The 14,853-nt window shown below is 45.5% G+C and overlaps 12 non-coding genes across 12 annotated transcripts; all 12 read left to right on the top strand.

Annotated features, from left to right (window-relative positions):
• Positions 1 to 1,295: 1,295 nt before the first annotated feature.
• TRNAD-GUC (transfer RNA aspartic acid (anticodon GUC)) lies at positions 1,296 to 1,368 on the top strand. The gene has a single exon. It is a non-coding gene; the product is annotated as a tRNA-Asp (tRNA).
• A 74-nt stretch (positions 1,369 to 1,442) lies between these two features.
• Positions 1,443 to 1,515, top strand: TRNAD-GUC (transfer RNA aspartic acid (anticodon GUC)). The gene has a single exon. It is a non-coding gene; the product is annotated as a tRNA-Asp (tRNA).
• Positions 1,516 to 2,470: 955 nt separating this feature from the next.
• TRNAD-GUC (transfer RNA aspartic acid (anticodon GUC)) lies at positions 2,471 to 2,543 on the top strand. The gene has a single exon. It is a non-coding gene; the product is annotated as a tRNA-Asp (tRNA).
• Positions 2,544 to 4,970: 2,427 nt separating this feature from the next.
• On the top strand, positions 4,971 to 5,043 carry TRNAD-GUC (transfer RNA aspartic acid (anticodon GUC)). Its single transcript has one exon. It is a non-coding gene; the product is annotated as a tRNA-Asp (tRNA).
• A 1,692-nt stretch (positions 5,044 to 6,735) lies between these two features.
• Positions 6,736 to 6,808, top strand: TRNAD-GUC (transfer RNA aspartic acid (anticodon GUC)). Its single transcript has one exon. It is a non-coding gene; the product is annotated as a tRNA-Asp (tRNA).
• A 1,545-nt stretch (positions 6,809 to 8,353) lies between these two features.
• TRNAD-GUC (transfer RNA aspartic acid (anticodon GUC)) lies at positions 8,354 to 8,426 on the top strand. Its single transcript has one exon. It is a non-coding gene; the product is annotated as a tRNA-Asp (tRNA).
• A 1,545-nt stretch (positions 8,427 to 9,971) lies between these two features.
• On the top strand, positions 9,972 to 10,044 carry TRNAD-GUC (transfer RNA aspartic acid (anticodon GUC)). Its single transcript has one exon. It is a non-coding gene; the product is annotated as a tRNA-Asp (tRNA).
• Positions 10,045 to 11,230: 1,186 nt separating this feature from the next.
• On the top strand, positions 11,231 to 11,303 carry TRNAD-GUC (transfer RNA aspartic acid (anticodon GUC)). Its single transcript has one exon. It is a non-coding gene; the product is annotated as a tRNA-Asp (tRNA).
• Positions 11,304 to 11,377: 74 nt separating this feature from the next.
• TRNAD-GUC (transfer RNA aspartic acid (anticodon GUC)) lies at positions 11,378 to 11,450 on the top strand. Its single transcript has one exon. It is a non-coding gene; the product is annotated as a tRNA-Asp (tRNA).
• A 1,249-nt stretch (positions 11,451 to 12,699) lies between these two features.
• On the top strand, positions 12,700 to 12,772 carry TRNAD-GUC (transfer RNA aspartic acid (anticodon GUC)). The gene has a single exon. It is a non-coding gene; the product is annotated as a tRNA-Asp (tRNA).
• A 515-nt stretch (positions 12,773 to 13,287) lies between these two features.
• Positions 13,288 to 13,360, top strand: TRNAD-GUC (transfer RNA aspartic acid (anticodon GUC)). Its single transcript has one exon. It is a non-coding gene; the product is annotated as a tRNA-Asp (tRNA).
• A 74-nt stretch (positions 13,361 to 13,434) lies between these two features.
• TRNAD-GUC (transfer RNA aspartic acid (anticodon GUC)) lies at positions 13,435 to 13,507 on the top strand. The gene has a single exon. It is a non-coding gene; the product is annotated as a tRNA-Asp (tRNA).
• The last annotated feature ends 1,346 nt before the right edge of the window (positions 13,508 to 14,853 follow it).

Below are 14,853 nucleotides of genomic sequence, written 5' to 3' on the forward strand. Positions count from 1 at the left end.
GCTGTTAACCGAAAGGTTGGTGGTTCGAGCCCATCCGGGAGCGGTGTTGTGAGATCTCAGATGTAACTTAAAAAGTCAAAGTTTTTCCACAATACCTGACGACCATTTAATTTTTGGGCTTCTTTGGCTCCATGGTTAGCGCGTTCGGATGTTAAACAAAAGGTTGGTGGTTCGGGCCCACCCGGGTGCGGTGTTGTGAAGTTTCAAATGTAACGTAAAAAGCCAAAGTTTTTCCACAATACCTGACGAACATTTAATTTTTGGGCTTCCGTGTTGCAATGGTTAGCGCGTTCAGCTGTTAATCGAAAGGTTGGTGGTTCGAGCCCACCCGGGAGCGGTGTTGTGAGATCTCAAATGTAACGTAAAAATTCAAAGTTTTTCCACAATACCTGACGAACATATAATTTTTGGGCTTCCGTTGCGCAATGGTTAGCGCGTTCAGCTGTTAAGAGAAAGGTTGGTGGTTCGAGCCCACTCGGGAGCGGTGTTGTGAGATCTCAAATATAACGTAAAAATCCAAAGTTTTTCCACAATACCTGACGAACATTTAATTTTTGGGGCTTCCGTTGCGCAATGGTTAGCGCGTTCAGCTGTTAAAAGAAAGGTTGGTGGTTCGAGCACACTCGGGAGCGGTGTTGTGAGATCTCAAATGTAACGTAAAAATCCAAAGTTTTTCCACAATACCTGACGAACATTTAATTTTTGGGCTTCCGTTGCACAATGGTTAGCGCGTTCGGCTGTTAACCGAAAGGTTGGTGGTTCGAGCCCATCCGGGAGCGGTGTTGTGAGATCTCAGATGTAACTTAAAAAGTCAAAGTTTTTCCACAATACCTGACGACCATTTAATTTTTGGGCTTCTTTGGCTCCATGGTTAGCGCGTTCGGATGTTAAAAAAAAGGTTGGTGGTTCGGGCCCACCCGGGTGCGGTGTTGTGAAGTTTCAAATGTAACGTAAAAAGCCAAAGTTTTTCCACAATACCTGACGAACATTTAATTTTTGGGCTTCCGTGTTGCAATGGTTAGCGCGTTCAGCTGTTAATCGAAAGGTTGGTATTTCGAGCCCACCCGGGAGCGGTGTTGTGAGATCTCAAATGTAACGTAAAAATTCAAAGTTTTTCCACAATACCTGACGAACATTTAATTTTTGGGGCTTCCGTTGCGCAATGGTTAGCGCGTTCAGCTGTTAAAAGAAAGGTTGGTGGTTCGAGCACACTCGGGAGCGGTGTTGTGAGATCTCAAATGTAACGTAAAAATCCAAAGTTTTTCCACAATACCTGACGGCCATTTATTTTGTGAGCTTCCATGGCTCAATGGTTAGCGCGTTTGACTGTCAATCGAAAGGTTGGTGGTTCGAGCCCACCCGGGAGCGGTGTTGTGAGATCTCAAATGTAACGTAAAAATCCAAAGTTTTTCCACAATACCTGACGGCCATTTATTTTCTGAGCTTCCATGGCTCAATGGTTAGCGCGATCGACTGTCAATCGAAAGGTTGGTGGTTCGAGCCCACCCGGGAGCGGTGTTGTGAGATCTCAGATGTAACGTAAAAATCCAAAGTTTTTCCACAATACCTGACGAACATTTAATTTTTGGGCTTCCAAGGCTCAATGGTTAGCGCGTTCGGCTGTTAACCGAAAGGTTGGTGGTTCGAGCCCACCCGGGAGCGGTGTTGTGAGATCTCAAATGTAACGTAAAAATCCAAAGCTTTTCCACAATACCTGACGAACATTTAATTTTTGGGCTTCCGTTGCGCAATGGTTAGCGCGTTCGGCTGTTAACCGAAAGGTTGGTGGTTCGAGCCCATCCGGGAGCGGTGTTGTGAGGTCTTAGATGTATTGTAAAATCCAAAGTTTTTCCACAATACCTGACGGCCATTTATTTTCTGAGCTTCCATGGCTCAATGGTTAGCAAGTTCGGCTGTTAAGCGAAAGGTTGGTGGTTGTAGCCCATCCGGGAGCGGTGTTGTGAGATCTCAGATGTAACTTAAAAAGTCAAAGTTTTTCCACAATACCTGACGACCATTTAATTTTTGGGCTTCTTTGGCTCCATGGTTAGCGCGTTCGGATGTTAAACAAAAGGTTGGTGGTTCGGGACCACCCGGGTGCGGTGTTGTGAAGTTTCAAATGTAACGTAAAAAGCCAAAGTTTTTCCACAATACCTGACGAACATTTAATTTTTGGGCTTCCGTGTTGCAATGGTTAGCGCGTTCAGCTGTTAATCGAAAGGTTGTTATTTCGAGGCCACCCGGGAGCGGTGTTGTGAGATCTCTGATGTAACGTAAAAAGTCAAAGTTTTTCCACAATACCTGACGAACATTTAATTTTTGGGCTTCCGTGTTGCAATGGTTAGCGCGTTCAGCTGTTAATCGAAAGGTTGGTGGTTCGAGCCCACCCGGGAGCGGTGTTGTGAGGTCTCAGATGTGACGTAAAAAGTCAAAGTTTTTCCATAATACCTGACGGCCATTTATTTTCTGAGCTTCCATGGCTCAATGGTTAGCGCGTTCGACAGTCAATCGAAAGGTTGGTGGTTCGAGCCCATCCGGGAGCGGTGTTGTGAGATCTCAGATGTAACGTAAAAAGTCAAAGTTTTTCCACAATACCTGACGACCATTTAATTTTTGGGCTTCTTTGGCTCCGTGGTTAGCGCGTTCGGATGTTAAAGAAAAGGTTGGTGATTCAGGCCCACCCGGGTGCGGTGTTGTGAAGTTTCAAATGTAACGTAAAAAGCCAAAGTCTTTCACAATACCTGACGAACATTTAATTTTTGGGCTACCGTGTTGCAATGGTTAGCGCGTTCAGCTGTTAATCGAAAGGTTGGTGGTTCGAGCCCACCCGGGAGCGGTGTTGTGAGATCTCTGATGTAACGTAAAAATCCAAAGTTTTTCCACAATACCTGACGAACATTTAATTTTTGGGCTTCCGTGTTGCAATGGTTAGCGCGTTCAGCTGTTAATCGAAAGGTTGGTGGTTCGAGCCCACCCGGGAGCGGTGTTGTGAGGTCTCAGATGTGACGTAAAAAGTCAAAGTTTTTCCACAATACCTGACGACCATTTATTTTCTGAGCTTCCATGGCTCAATGGTTAGCGCGTTCGGCTGTTAATCGAAAGGTTGGTGGTTCGAGCCCACCCGGGAGCGGTGATGTGAGATCTCAAATGTAACGTAAAAAGCCAAAGTTTTTCCACAATACCTGACGAACATATAATTTTTGGGCTTCCGTTGCGCAATGGCTAGCGCGTTCAGCTGTTAAGAGAAAGGTTGGTGGTTCGAGCCCACTCGGGAGCGGTGTTGTGAGATCTCAAATGTAACGTAAAAATTAAAAAAATTTTCCACAATAACTGACGAACATTTAATTTTTGGGCTTCCGTTGCGCAATGGTTAGCGCGTTCAGCTGTTGAAAGAAAGGTTGGTGGTTCGAGCCCACTCGGGAGCGGTGTTGTGAGATCTCAAATGTAACGTAAAAATCCAAAGTTTTTCCACAATACCTGACGGCCATTTATTTTCTGAGCTTCCATGGCTCAATGGTTAGCGCGTTCGGCTGTTAAGCGAAAGGTTGGTGGTTCGAGCCCATCCGGGAGCGGTGTTGTGAGATCTCAGATGTAACGTAAAAAGTCAAAGTTTTCCCACAATACCTGACGGCCATTTAATTTTTGAGCGTCCATGGCTCAATGGTTAGCGCGTTCGGCTGTTAATCGAAAGGTTGGTGGTTCGAGCCCACCCGGGAGCGGTGATGTGAGATCTCAAATGTAACGTAAAAAGCCAAAGTTTTTCCACAATACCTGACGAACATATAATTTTTGGGCTTCCGTTGCGCAATGGCTAGCGCGTTCAGCTGTTAAGAGAAAGGTTGGTGGTTCGAGCCCACTCGGGAGCGGTGTTGTGAGATCTCAAATGTAACGTAAAAATTAAAAAAATTTTCCACAATAACTGACGAACATTTAATTTTTGGGCTTCCGTTGCGCAATGGTTAGCGCGTTCAGCTGTTGAAAGAAAGGTTGGTGGTTCGAGCCCACTCGGGAGCGGTGTTGTGAGATCTCAAATGTAACGTAAAAATCCAAAGTTTTTCCACAATACCTGACGGCCATTTATTTTCTGAGCTTCCATGGCTCAATGGTTAGCGCGTTCGGCTGTTAAGCGAAAGGTTGGTGGTTCGAGCCCATCCGGGAGCGTGTTGTGAGATCTCAGATGTAACTTAAAAATTCAAAGCTTTTCCACAATACCTGACGAACATATAACTTTTGGGCTTCCGTTGCGCAATGGTTAGCGCGTTCAGCTGTTAAGAGAAAGGTTGGTGGTTCGAGCCCACTCGGGAGCGGTGTTGTGAGATCTCAAATGTAACTTAAAAATCCAAAGTTTTTCCACAATACCTGACGACCATTTAATTTTTGGGCTTCTTTGGCTCCATGGTTAGCGCGTTCGGATGTTAAACAAAAGGTTGGTGGTTCGGGCCCACCCGGGTGCGGTGTTGTGAAGTTTCAAATGTAACGTAAAAAGCCAAAGTTTTTCCACAATACCTGAAGACCATTTATTTTCTGAGCTTCCATGGCTCAATGGTTAGCGCGTTCGGCTGTTAACCGAAAGGTTGGTGGTTCGAGCCCACCCGGGAGCGGTGTTGTGAGATGTCAAATGTAACGTAAAAATTCAAAGCTTTTCCACAATACCTGACGAACATATAACTTTTGGGCTTCCGTTGCGCAATGGTTAGCGCGTTCAGCTGTTAAGAGAAAGGTTGGTGGTTCGAGCCCACTCGGGAGCGGTGTTGTGAGATCTCAAATGTAACTTAAAAATCCAAAGTTTTTCCACAATACCTGACGAACATTTAATTTTTGGGGCTTCCGTTGCGCAATGGTTAGCGCGTTTAGCTGTTAAAAGAAAGGATGGTGGTTCAAGCACACTCGGGAGCGGTGTTGTGAGATCTCAAATGTAACGTAAAAATCCAAAGTTTTTCCACAATACCTGACGGCCATTTATTTTCTTAGCTTCCATGGCTCAATGGTTAGCGCGTTCGACTGTCAATCGAAAGGTTGGTGGTTCGAGCCCATCCGGGAGCGGTGTTGTGAGATCTCAGATGTAACGTAAAAAGTCAAAGTTTTTCCACAATACCTGACGGCCATTTAATTTTTGGGCTTCTTTGGCTCCATGGTTAGCGCGTTCGGATGTTAAAGAAAAGGTTGGTGGTTCAGGCCCACCCGGGTGCGGTGATGTGAAGTTTCAAATGTAACGTAAAAAGCCAAAGTCTTTCCACAATACCTGACGACCATTTCATTCCTGAGCTTCCTTGGCTCCATGGTTAGCGCGTTCGGATGTTAACCGAAAGGTTGGTAGTTCGATTCCACCCGGGTGCGGTGTTGTGAAGTTTCAAATGTAACGTAAAAAGCCAAAGTTTTTCCACAATACCTGACGACCATTTACTTTTTGGGCTTCCGTGGCGCAATGGTTAGCACGTTCGGCTGTTAACCGAAAGGTTGGTGGTTCGAGCCCACTCGGCAGCGGTGTTGTGAGATCTCAAATGTAACGTAAAAATTAAAAAATTTTTCCACAATACCTGACGAACATTTAATTTTTGGGCTTCCGTTGCGCAATGGTTAGCGCGTTCAGCTGTTAAAAGAAAGGTTGGTGGTTCGAGCCCACTCGGGAGCGGTGTTGTGAGATCTCAAATGTAACGTAAAAATCCAAAGTTTTTCCACAATACCTGACGGCCATTTATTTTCTGAGCTTCCATGGCTCAATGGTTAGCGCGTTCGGCTGTTAAGCGAAAGGTTGGTGGTTCGAGCCCATCCGGGAGCGGTGTTGTGAGATCTCAGATGTAACTTAAAAAGTCAAAGTTTTTCACAATACCTGACGACCATTTAATTTTTGGGCTTCTTTGGCTCCATGGTTAGCGCGTTCGGATGTTAAACAAAAGGTTGGTGGTTCGGGCCCACCCGGGTGCGGTGTTGTGAAGTTTCAAATGTAACGTAAAAAGCCAAAGTTTTTCCACAATACCTGACGACCATTTATTTTCTGAGCTTCCATGGCTCAATGGTTAGCGCGTTCGGCTGTTAATCGAAAGGTTGGTGGTTCGAGCCCACCCGGGAGCGGTGTTGTGAGGTCTCAGATGTGACGTAAAAAGTCAAAGTTTTTCCACAATACCTGACGACCATTTATTTTCTGAGCTTCCATGGCTCAATGGTTAGCGCGTTCGGCTGTTAATCGAAAGGTTGGTGGTTCGAGCCCACCCGGGAGCGGTGTTGTGAGGTCTCAGATGTGACGTAAAAAGTCAAAGTTTTTCCACAATACCTGACGACCATTTATTTTCTGAGCTTCCATGGCTCAATGGTTAGCGCGTTCGGCTGTTAACCGAAAGGTTGGTGGTTCGAGCCCACCCGGGAGCGGTGTTGTTAGATGTCAAATGTAACGTAAAAATTCAAAGCTTTTCCACAATACCTGACGAACATATAACTTTTGGGCTTCCGTTGCGCAATGGTTAGCGCGTTCAGCTGTTAAGAGAAAGGTTGGTGGTTCGAGCCCACTCGGGAGCGGTGTTGTGAGATCTCAAATGTAACTTAAAAATCCAAAGTTTTTCCACAATACCTGACGAACATTTAATTTTTGGGGCTTCCGTTGCGCAATGGTTAGCGCGTTTAGCTGTTAAAAGAAAGGATGGTGGTTCAAGCACACTCGGGAGCGGTGTTGTGAGATCTCAAATGTAACGTAAAAATCCAAAGTTTTTCCACAATACCTGACGGCCATTTATTTTCTGAGCTTCCATGGCTCAATGGTTAGCGCGTTCGACTGTCAATCGAAAGGTTGGTGGTTCGAGCCCATCCGGGAGCGGTGTTGTGAGATCTCAGATGTAACGTAAAAAGTCAAAGTTTTTCCACAATACCTGACGGCCATTTAATTTTTGGGCTTCTTTGGCTCCATGGTTAGCGCGTTCGGATGTTAAAGAAAAGGTTGGTGGTTCAGGCCCACCCGGGTGCGGTGATGTGAAGTTTCAAATGTAACGTAAAAAGCCAAAGTCTTTCCACAATACCTGACGACCATTTCATTCCTGAGCTTCCTTGGCTCCATGGTTAGCGCGTTCGGATGTTAACCGAAAGGTTGGTAGTTCGATTCCACCCGGGTGCGGTGTTGTGAAGTTTCAAATGTAACGTAAAAAGCCAAAGTTTTTCCACAATACCTGATGACCATTTACTTTTTGGGCTTCCGTGGCGCAATGGTTAGCACGTTCGGCTGTTAACCGAAAGGTTGGTGGTTCGAGCCCACTCGGCAGCGGTGTTGTGAGATCTCAAATGTAACGTAAAAATTAAAAAATTTTTCCACAATACCTGACGAACATTTAATTTTTGGGCTTCCGTTGCGCAATGGTTAGCGCGTTCAGCTGTTAAAAGAAAGGTTGGTGGTTCGAGCCCACTCGGGAGCGGTGTTGTGAGATCTCAAATGTAACGTAAAAATCCAAAGTTTTTCCACAATACCTGACGGCCATTTATTTTCTGAGCTTCCATGGCTCAATGGTTAGCGCGTTCGGCTGTTAAGCGAAAGGTTGGTGGTTCGAGCCCATCCGGGAGCGGTGTTGTGAGATCTCAGATGTAACTTAAAAAGTCAAAGTTTTTCACAATACCTGACGACCATTTAATTTTTGGGCTTCTTTGGCTCCATGGTTAGCGCGTTCGGATGTTAAACAAAAGGTTGGTGGTTCGGGCCCACCCGGGTGCGGTGTTGTGAAGTTTCAAATGTAACGTAAAAAGCCAAAGTTTTTCCACAATACCTGACGACCATTTATTTTCTGAGCTTCCATGGCTCAATGGTTAGCGCGTTCGGCTGTTAATCGAAAGGTTGGTGGTTCGAGCCCACCCGGGAGCGGTGTTGTGAGGTCTCAGATGTGACGTAAAAAGTCAAAGTTTTTCCACAATACCTGACGACCATTTATTTTCTGAGCTTCCATGGCTCAATGGTTAGCGCGTTCGGCTGTTAATCGAAAGGTTGGTGGTTCGAGCCCACCCGGGAGCGGTGTTGTGAGGTCTCAGATGTGACGTAAAAAGTCAAAGTTTTTCCACAATACCTGACGACCATTTATTTTCTGAGCTTCCATGGCTCAATGGTTAGCGCGTTCGGCTGTTAATCGAAAGGTTGGTGGTTCGAGCCCACCCGGGAGCGGTGTTGTGAGATCTCAAATGTAACGTAAAAATTAAAAAAATTTTCCACAATAACTGACGAACATTTAATTTTTGGGCTTCCGTTGCGCAATGGTTAGCGCGTTCAGCTGTTGAAAGAAAGGTTGGTGGTTCGAGCCCACTCGGGAGCGGTGTTGTGAGATCTCAAATGTAACGTAAAAATCCAAAGTTTTTCCACAATACCTGACGGCCATTTATTTTCTGAGCTTCCATGGCTCAATGGTTAGCGCGTTCGACTGTCAATCGAAAGGTTGGTGGTTCGAGCCCATCCGGGAGCGGTGTTGTGAGATCTCAGATGTAACGTAAAAAGTCAAAGTTTTTCCACAATACCTGACGGCCATTTAATTTTTGGGCTTCTTTGGCTCCATGGTTAGCGCGTTCGGATGTTAAAGAAAAGGTTGGTGGTTCAGGCCCACCCGGGTGCGGTGATGTGAAGTTTCAAATGTAACGTAAAAAGCCAAAGTCTTTCCACAATACCTGACGACCATTTCATTCCTGAGCTTCCTTGGCTCCATGGTTAACGCGTTCGGATGTTAACCGAAAGGTTGGTAGTTCGATTCCACCCGGGTGCGGTTTTGTGAAGTTTCAAATGTAACGTAAAAAGCCAAAGTTTTTCCACAATACCTGACGACCATTTACTTTTTGGGCTTCCGTGGCGCAATGGTTAGCACGTTCGGCTGTTAACCGAAAGGTTGGTGGTTCGAGCCCACTCGGCAGCGGTGTTGTGAGATCTCAAATGTAACGTAAAAATTAAAAAAATTTTCCACAATACCTGACGAACATTTAATTTTTGGGCTTCCGTTGCGCAATGGTTAGCGCGTTCAGCTGTTAAAAGAAAGGTTGGTGGTTCGAGCCCACTCGGGAGCGGTGTTGTGAGATCTCAAATGTAACGTAAAAATCCAAAGTTTTTCCACAATACCTGACGGCCATTTATTTTCTGAGCTTCCATGGCTCAATGGTTAGCGCGTTCGGCTGTTAAGCGAAAGGTTGGTGGTTCGAGCCCATCCGGGAGCGGTGTTGTGAGATCTCAGATGTAACTTAAAAAGTCAAAGTTTTTCACAATACCTGACGACCATTTAATTTTTGGGCTTCTTTGGCTCCATGGTTAGCGCGTTCGGATGTTAAACAAAAGGTTGGTGGTTCGGGCCCACCCGGGTGCGGTGTTGTGAAGTTTCAAATGTAACGTAAAAAGCCAAAGTTTTTCCACAATACCTGACGACCATTTATTTTCTGAGCTTCCATGGCTCAATGGTTAGCGCGTTCGGCTGTTAACCGAAAGGTTGGTGGTTCGAGCCCACCCGGGAGCGGTGTTGTGAGATCTCAAATGTAACGTAAAAATTCAAAGTTTTTCCACAATACCTGACAAACATATAATTTTTGGGCTTCCGTTGCGCAATGGTTAGCGCGTTCAGCTGTTAAGTGAAAGGTTGGTGGTTCGAGCCCACTCGGGAGCGGTGTTGTGAGATCTCAAATGTAACGTAAAAATCCAAAGTTTTTCCACAATACCTGACGAACATTTAATTTTTGGGGCATCCGTTGCGCAATGGTTAGCGCGTTCGGCTGTTAACCGAAAGGTTGGTGGTTCGAGCCCACCCGGGAGCGGTGTTGTGAGATCTCAAATGTAACGTAAAAATTCAAAGTTTTTCCACAATACCTGACGAACATATAATTTTTGGGCTTCCGTTGCGCAATGGTTAGCGCGTTCAGCTGTTAAGAGAAAGGTTGGTATTTCGAGCCCACCCGGGAGCGGTGTTGTGAGATCTCTGATGTAACGTAAAAATCCGAAGTTTTTCCACAATACCTGACGGCAATTTATTTTCTGAGCTTCCATGGCTCAATGGTTAGCGCGTTCGACTGTCAATCGAAAGGTTGGTGGTTCGAGCCCATCCGGGAGCGGTGTTGTGAGATCTATGATGTAACGTAAAAAGTCAAAGTTTTTTAACAATACCTGACGGCCATTTAATTTTTGGGCTTCTTTGGCTCCATGGTTAGCGCGTTCGGATGTTAAAGAAAAGGTTGGTGGTTCAGGCCCACCCGGGTGCGGTGATGTGAAGTTTCAAATGTAACGTAAAAAGCCAAAGTCTTTCCACAATACCTGACGACCATTTCATTCCTGAGCTTCCTTGGCTCCATGGTTAGCGCGTTCGGATGTTAACCGAAAGGTTGGTAGTTCGATTCCACCCGGGTGCGGTGTTGTGAAGTTTCAAATGTAACGTAAAAAGCCAAAGTTTTTCCACAATACCTGACGAACATTTAATTTTTGGGCTTCCGTGTTGCAATGGTTAGCGCGTTCAGCTGTTAATCGAAAGGTTGGTATTTCGAGCCCACCCGGGAGCGGTGTTGTGAGATCTCTGATGTAACGTAAAAATCCAAAGTTTTTCCACAATACCTGACGAACATTTAATTTTTGGGCTTCCGTGTTGCAATGGTTAGCGCGTTCAGCTGTTAATCGAAAGGTTGGTGGTTCGAGCCCACCCGGGAGCGGTGTTGTGAGGTCTCAGATGTGACGTAAAAAGTCAAAGTTTTTCAACAATACCTGACGACCATTTATTTTCTGAGCTTCCATGGCTCAATGAGATCTCAAATGTAACGTAAAAATCCAAAGTTTTTCCACAATACCTGACGACCATATGTTTTCTGAGCTTCCATGGCTCAATGGTTAGCGCGTTCGGCTGTTAATCGAAAGGTTGGTGGTTCGAGCCCAAACGGGAGCGGTGTTGTGAGATCTCAAATTTAACGTAAAAATTCAAAGTTTTTCCACAATACCTGACGACCATTTTATTTTTGAGCTTCTTTGGCTCCATAGTTAGCGCGTTCGCATGTTAAACAAAAGGTTGGTGGTTCGAGCCCACCCGGGTGCGGTGTTGTGAGATCTCAAATGTAACGTAAAAATCCAAAATTTTTTTACAATACCTGACGAAAATTTAATTTTTGGGCTTCCGTTGCGCAATGGTCAGCGCGTTCGGCTGTTAATCGAAAGGTTGGTGGTTCGAGCCGATCCGGGTGCGGTGTTGTGAGGTCCCAGATGTAACGTAAAAATCCAAAGTTTTTCCACAATACCTGACGGCCATTTATTTTGTGAGCTTCCATGGCTCAATGGTTAGCGCGTTCGACTGTCAATCGAAAGGTTGGTGGTTCGAGCCCACCCGGGAGCGGTGTTGTGAGATCTCAAATGTAACGTAAAAATCCAAAGTTTTTCCACAATACCTGACGGCCATTTATTTTCTGAGCTTCCATGGCTCAATGGTTAGCGCGTTCGACTGTCAATCGAAAGGTTGGTGGTTCGAGCCCATCCGGGAGCGGTGTTGTGAGATCTCAGATGTAACGTAAAAAGTCAAAGTTTTTCCACAATACCTGACGACCATTTAATTTTTGGGCTTCCGTGTTGCAATGGTAGCGCGTTCAGCTGTTAATCGAAAGGTTGGTGGTTCGAGCCCACCCGGGAGCGGTGTTGTGAGATCTCAAATGTAACGTAAAAATCCAAAGTTTTTCCACAATACCTGACGAACATTTAATTTTTGGGCTTCCGTTGCGCAATGGTTAGCGCGTTCGGCTGTTAACCGAAAGGTTGGTCGTTCGAGCCCATCCGGGAGCGGTGTTGTGAGGTCTTAGATGTATTGTAAAATCCAAAGCTTTTCCACAATACCTGACGGCCATTTATTTTCTGAGCTTCCATGGGTCAATGGTTAGCAAGTTCGGCTTTTAAGCGAAAGGTTGGTGGTTGTAGCCCATCCGGGAGCGGTGTTGTGAGATCTCAGATGTAACTTAAAAAGTCAAAGTTTTTCCACAATACCTGACAACCATTTAATTTTTGGGCTTCTTTGGCTCCATGGTTAGCGCGTTCGGATGTTAAACAAAAGGTTGGTGGTTCGGGACCACCCGGGTGCGGTGTTGTGAAGTTTCAAATGTAACGTAAAAAGCCAAAGTTTTTCCACAATACCTGACGAACATTTAATTTTTGGGCTTCCGTGTTGCAATGGTTAGCGCGTTCAGCTGTTAATCGAAAGGTTGTTATTTCGAGCCCACCCGGGAGCGGTGTTGTGAGATCTCTGATGTAACGTAAAAAGTCAAAGTTTTTCAACAATACCTGACGACCATTTATTTTCTGAGCTTCCATGGCTCAATGGTTAGCGCGTTCGGCTGTTAACCGAAAGGTTGGTGGTTCGAGCCCACCCGGGAGCGGTGTTGTGAGATCTCAAATGTAACGTAAAAATTCAAAGTTTTTCCACAATACCTGACGAACATATAATTTTTGGGCTTCCGTTGCGCAATGGTTAGCGCGTTCAGCTGTTAAGAGAAAGGTTGGTGGTTCGAGCCCACTCGGGAGCGGTGTTGTGAGATCTCAAATGTAACGTAAAAATCCAAAGTTTTTCCACAATACCTGACGAACATTTAATTTTTGGGGCTTCCGTTGCGCAATGGTTAGCGCGTTCAGCTGTTAAAAGAAAGGTTGGTGGTTCGAGCACACTCGGGAGCGGTGTTGTGAGATCTCAAATGTAACGTAAAAATCCAAAGTTTTTCCACAATACCTGACGGCCATTTATTTTCTGAGCTTCCATGGCTCAATGGTTAGCGTGTTCGACTGTCAATCGAAAGGTTGGTGGTTCGAGCCCATCCGGGAGCGGTGTTGTGAGATCTCAGATGTAACGTAAAAAGTCAAAGTTTTTCCACAATACCTGACGACCATTTAATTTTTGGGCTTCTTTGGCTCTATGGTTAGCGCGTTCGGATGTTAAACAAAAGGTTGGTGGTTCGGGCCCACCCGGGTGCGGTGTTGTGAAGTTTCAAATGTAACGTAAAAAGCCAAAGTTTTTCCACAATACCTGACGAACATTTAATTTTTGGGCTTCCGTGTTGCAATGCTTAGCGCGTTCAGCTGTTTATCGAAAGGTTGGTGGTTCGAGCCCACCCGGGAGCGGTGTTGTGAGGTCTCAGATGTGACGTAAAAAGTCAAAGTTTTTCCACAATACCTGACGACCATTTATTTTCTAAGCTTCCATGGCTCAATGGTTAGCGCGTTCGGCTGTTAACCGAAAGGTTGGTGGTTCGAGCCCACCCGGGAGCGGTGTTGTGAGATCTCAAATGTAACGTAAAAATCCAAAGTTTTTCCACAATACCTGACGGCCATTTATTTTGTGAGCTTCCATGGCTCAATGGTTAGCGCGTTCGACTGTCAATCGAAAGGTTGGTGGTTCGAGCCCATCCGGGAGCGGTGTTGTGAGATCTCAAATGTAACGTAAAAATCCAAAGTTTTTCCACAATACCTGACGGCCATTTATTTTCTGAGCTTCCATGGCTCAATGGTTAGCGCGTTCGACTGTCAATCGAAAGGTTGGTGGTTCGAGCCCATCCGGGAGCGGTGTTGTGAGATCTCAGATGTAACGTAAAAAGTCAAAGTTTTTCCACAATACCTGACGACCATTTAATTTTTGGGCTTCCGTGTTGCAATGGTAGCGCGTTCAGCTGTTAATCGAAAGGTTGGTGGTTCGAGCCCACCCGGGAGATCTCACAACACCGCTCCCGGTTGGGCTCGAACCACCAACCTTTTGTTTAACATCCGAACACGCTAACCATGGAGCCAAAGAAGCTCAAAAATGAAATGGTCGTCAGGTATTGTGGAAAAACTTTGATTTTACGTCACATCTGGGACCTCACAACACCGCACCCGGATCGGCTCGAACCACCAACCTTTCGATTAACAGCCGAACGCGCTGACCATTGCGCAACGGAAGCCCAAAAATTAAATTTTCGTCAGGTATTGTAAAAAAATTTTGGATTTTTACGTTACATTTGAGATCTCACAACACCGCACCCGGGTGGGCTCGAACCACCAACCTTTTGTTTAACATGCGAACGCGCTAACTATGGAGCCAAAGAAGCTCAAAAATAAAATGGTCGTCAGGTATTGTGGAAAAACTTTGAATTTTTACGTTAAATTTGAGATCTCACAACACCGCTCCCGTTTGGGCTCGAACCACCAACCTTTCGATTAACAGCCGAACGCGCTAACCATTGAGCCATGGAAGCTCAGAAAACATATGGTCGTCAGGTATTGTGGAAAAACTTTGGATTTTTACGTTACATTCGAGATCTCATTGAGCCATGGAAGCTCAGAAAATAAATGGTCGTCAGGTATTGTTGAAAAACTTTGACTTTTTACGTCACATCTGAGACCTCACAACACCGCTCCCGGGTGGGCTCGAACCACCAACCTTTCGATTAACAGCTGAACGCGCTAACCATTGCAACACGGAAGCCCAAAAATTAAATGTTCGTCAGGTATTGTGGAAAAACTTTGGATTTTTACGTTACATCAGAGATCTCACAACACCGCTCCCGGGTGGGCTCGAAATACCAACCTTTCGATTAACAGCTGAACGCGCTAACCATTGCAACACGGAAGCCCAAAAATTAAATGTTCGTCAGGTATTGTGGAAAAACTTTGGCTTTTTACGTTACATTTGAAACTTCACAACACCGCACCCGGGTGGAATCGAACTACCAACCTTTCGGTTAACATCCGAACGCGCTAACCATGGAGCCAAGGAAGCTCAGGAATGAAATGGTCGTCAGGTATTGTGGAAAGACTTTGGCTTTTTACGTTACATTTGAAACTTCACATCACCGCACCCGGGTGGGCCTGAACCACCAACCTTTTCTTTAACATCCGAACGCGCTAACCATGGAGCCAAAGAAGCCCAAAAA

This window comes from Phalangium opilio, unplaced genomic scaffold (genome assembly GCF_054372755.1).
Source record: "Phalangium opilio isolate 3A_F unplaced genomic scaffold, DU_Popi_V2 ptg000082l_1, whole genome shotgun sequence".
Taxonomy (NCBI): Eukaryota; Metazoa; Arthropoda; class Arachnida; order Opiliones; family Phalangiidae; genus Phalangium; species Phalangium opilio.